The sequence below is a fragment of the Arachis duranensis genome, chromosome 5 (assembly GCF_000817695.3).
Source record: "Arachis duranensis cultivar V14167 chromosome 5, aradu.V14167.gnm2.J7QH, whole genome shotgun sequence".
In the NCBI taxonomy this organism is placed as follows: Eukaryota; Viridiplantae; Streptophyta; class Magnoliopsida; order Fabales; family Fabaceae; genus Arachis; species Arachis duranensis.
The window spans coordinates 49,253,486-49,257,831 of record NC_029776.3 but is presented as its reverse complement, the minus strand read 5'-3'; the positions used below and the strand labels follow the sequence as shown (position 1 = coordinate 49,257,831).

Here is a 4,346-nt window from a genome sequence, read left to right as displayed (position 1 = left end):
AGGGTAGTTTCATGCATTTTCTTAGTGAATAAGGCAAGTTTTGGATGAAAATACACTCACCCCTTGATTCAAGCAACTATTGTGAACTTTGCATGATTTCATGAGAATTTTGCTAGAATTGCATGATAAATTGATGATGTATAATCTCATGACTTTGTCTAGAGCTTTGGGCATTTGGAGCGTTAGTGACAAAGGTGAGTGTCACTAATGCTTTCGAAGGTGAGACACACCCACGTTAAGAGTCACGTTAGCTACACTAACGTGAATTCTAACGTAGGAACAAAAGGCACCAAGCAACGTTAATGGAAAAAGTGATTCCCAATAACGTTCGTGAAGGGGTATAAGCCAACGTTATTGGGAAAAGTGAGTCCTAATAACGTTCGCCAAAAATTGAGAAGGTAATGTTAGTGGTCACGTTAAGACCACTAATGTTGGAGTTAACGTGGGTACATAAGGGTGGAACGTTAGTGGCGAAAGTGAATGCCACTAACGTTCTCAAACCCACAATGGCACTCAACGTTAATCTCACTAAATACCCAAGCCTAATTCATATTTCTCTGCAAGCTGGGCCCACTAAAGATGAGATCTGCTTCAACTCAAGATCTAGAGCCCACATCCAAGACTTGAAGAACACACTAGAAGATCAAGAGGAGTAGTATATATAGGAGTAGTTTTGAACTATAGAGAAGCTTTGCACTTTTGGGAACTACTCTCTGTAGATTTACTTTTCTGCACTTTTAGCATGGATTCTTCTTTTCTGCCATTTTTCATGTTTAGAGCTATGAACAACTAAACCCCTTTCATTAGGTTAGGGATCTCTGTTGTAATTTGATGGATCAATTATAGTTTTCATTCTTCTTCTTCTTTATTTTCTCTTGATCTTACTAGAAAGCTTTCGATCTTAATTCAATTGGTTAGTTGTCTTGGAAAAGAAACTCTCCATAATTGGATCTCCTTTGAGCCTTGGAAAAGGGATGAGGAGATCATGCTATAAATGCTTTCTCATGTTGGACCAAATTGGGGTTTGGGCGGATATAGTGACATGTAATCCTCCCAACACTTTGATTTGGAAATACATGTGGTATAATCAGTGACCACACTTCATCTCTTCCCATGAGCAATTAAATCAAGGAATTAGGCAATTGTTCAAGCTTAGAGAGATTGGATTGCCAAGAAATTGGGATCCAATCACTTAAGATTACCAAGGAGATCAATGAATGCGTTGATTGAGGAAGAGATGAGAATGAACTTGATCCGGATAATGCAACATCTCCTGAACCCAATGATTACCCCATTTCTGATCTTACCCATTCTCTTTACTTTTTGCCATTTATTTTCTTGCTCATTACCCCAAATTCCCATTTGAGATTCTGCACTTTAATTTCTGTTATTTACTTTCCATTCATTTAAATTTCTGCAAGTCCCTAATCTAAATTCTGTTTAGCTTAACTAGCATATTCTTCTAACTAAAGTTGCTTGACCAATCAATCCTTGTGGGATTCGACCTCATTCTATTGTGAGTTTTACTTGACGACAATTCGGTATACTTGCCGAAGGGAAATTTGTTGAGAGACAAGTTTTCATGCATCAAGTTTATGGCGCCGTTGCCCGGGATTGATTTTGAATCAACAATGATTAAGTTTGAAGATCACTAGATTGAGCATTTTTCTTTTTGTTTATTTGATTCAGTCAATTTCTTTTAGTTTTTTTTAATTTTTTCCTCACCCCCTTCACCCTCTTTATTTTTCGTTCTTTCTTTCTTTGAAAATTACAATTCTGATCACTAACCCACTAACCGTTTGATAAGTTGCATCACTCACACTAACAATTACTCTAACAAGAATAGTTTCTTCATTTTATCTACTGTTGTATAATCTGTCTGTTGTATGACAGGGAGAAGAGAAGGAGTTTTAACATCCTTCGATTCAGAACCTGAAAGGACCCTTTGGAGACTAAAAAGGGAAGCAAGAGGGAAAAGAATTATTGGTGCTGAGGAAGAGGAAGAATACTTTGAACCCAATATGGAAGAAAATTTGGAGAACAATCATGAAGAAGAAGCTCACAACCATGCTAGAGAAGGTCATGCAAACCCTTCTAGGCAAGAAAGGAGAGTTCTAGGCTCCTATATCAATCCTAATCCAAGAAACTATGGAAGTAGCATTTAGAAGCCCACCATACATGCCAACAATTTTGAACTAAAACCCCAGCTCATCACCCTTGTTCAGAACAATTGTTCATTTGGAGGAAGTGCTCAAGAAGATCCTAATCAACATCTAACCACCTTCCTGAGAATTTGTGACACTGTGAAATCTAATGGAGTCCATCCGGATGTCTATAGGCTGCTCTTATTCCTTTTTTCACTCAGGGACAAGGCATCCAAATGGCTTGAATCCTTCCCAAAGGAGAGCTTAACAAATTGGGAAGATGTGGTGAACAAGTTTTTGGCAAGATTTTACCCTCCTCAAAGGATCAACAGGCTCAGAGCTGAGGTGCAAACTTTCAGGCAACAAGATGGTGAGACTCTCTATGAAGCATGGGAGAGGTTCAAAGACTTAACAAGAAGATGCCCACCAGATATGTTCAATGAATGGGTTCAACTACACATCTTCTATGTAGGTCTTTCCTATGAGTCAAAGAAGGCGGTGGATTATTCATCAGGAGGCTCTCTAAACAATAAGAAAACCATTGAAGAAGCCATAGATGTCATTGAAACAGTTACTGAAAATGACTACTTCTATGCCTCCGAAAGAAGTAACACCAGAGGAGTAATGGAGCTGAACCACATGGATGCATTGTTAGCTCAAAATAAGATGATCACCAAGCAGCTAGCAGATCTTACCAAGAAGGTAGAGGAGAACTAAGTTGCAGCAGCCATCACCTCATCGTCAGCTCAAGAAGGAGTAAACATAGGAGAAGAAGGTGACTGGGAGCAAGCCAACTATGTTGGAAACTCACCTAGACAAGTCCATGATCCATACTCCAAAACATACAACTCTGGATGGAGAAATCACCCCAACTTTGGATGGGGAAACCAACAAGACCAAGGGCAAGATCAGAGACGCCACAACCTCAACTCCAACAACAATGCAACTCATCAACACACCTCACAGAGATCTTACCAACATGCATCTAACCAATCTTCTCAACCTCCTAATCTCAACCCACCATCATTAACAGATGATAGGCTCTCAAAGATTAAGGCTCTACTTGAAAACTTATGCAGAGAAGTCCAAGAAAACAAAGTGTTTAAGGAAGAAGTGTGAGCCAATATCAAGAACCAAGGAGAAAACATCAAGAGATTGGAGTCCCAAGTAGGGTATCTATCTCAACAAATTCCCAAACCCACTGATGGATTCCCCAGTGATACAGAGAAGAATCCAAGAGGAGAAACAAAGAAAGTGAAATGGAAAGAATGCAAAATGATAACCACAAGTGATGAGGGGAGTATGAATGGAGCAGAACACCTCCAAAATAATCAAAAGGAAAGCCAGGAGGAAGGAAGCTATACAACCCAACCTACAGCCAAGGAAGAGCTAAAGAAGAATGAGGTATTGAACCCATATGCACCTTTTCTCCGCAGGCTTAAAGGTGGTGTAGCAGGGAGAATGTATTCAAGGTTCCTTTATATGTTTGCATCTCTTGATGTAAATATACCATTCATTAAAGCCCTCCAACAAATGCCTTTCTACATCAAGTATATAAAGGAGCTACTAGCCAGAAAAAGTCCATTGAAGGGTGGACAAACAATAAAGGAGTTTCCACATTCCTTGTGCCATAGGAGAAACAATGATTGACAAAGGGCTTTGTGACTTGGGAGCAAGCATCAACTTAATGCTCCTCTCCCTCATGAAGAAGCTCCAAATCAATGAACTAATTCCTACTGATGTAATTATCAAATTGGCTGACAAAACTCAAAAACAAGCAATAGGAGTGGTTGAAAATGTGCTGGTGAAGGTTGGGAGCTACTATCTTCCCACAGATTTTGTTGTTCTGGAAATGGATGAGAATTCTATTTACCCCATCATTCTGGGAAGACCATTCCTAGCCACAGCCAGAGCACTCATAGATGTAGAGCGAGGAGAGCTAGTACTAAGAATACATGATGAGCAGCTCACTTTCAATGTTTTCAACCTCTCACAGGAAGCAAGTCAAGAAAACAAAGAATCAAGAAAAGAGCATAATGAAGCACTGATGCAAGAAACAAGCAGTGAAGCACAAACAACACAACTGGAAATCCCATGGATTGGAAAGCCACAAATTCAGGAAGAACCACATTCAAGGGTGATCCAAAGGGAACCAGAACCACCTGAGTCATGCAGAGTCAACAACAAGGATCCCTTAGAGAA

At 39.6% G+C, this 4,346-nt stretch overlaps 1 non-coding gene across 1 annotated transcript; it reads right to left on the bottom strand.

Annotated features, from left to right (window-relative positions):
- Positions 1–2,474: 2,474 nt before the first annotated feature.
- On the bottom strand, positions 2,475–2,581 carry LOC127747820 (small nucleolar RNA R71). The gene has a single exon (XR_008009767.1). It is a non-coding gene; the product is annotated as a small nucleolar RNA R71 (small nucleolar RNA).
- Between the last annotated feature and the right edge of the window lie 1,765 nt (positions 2,582–4,346).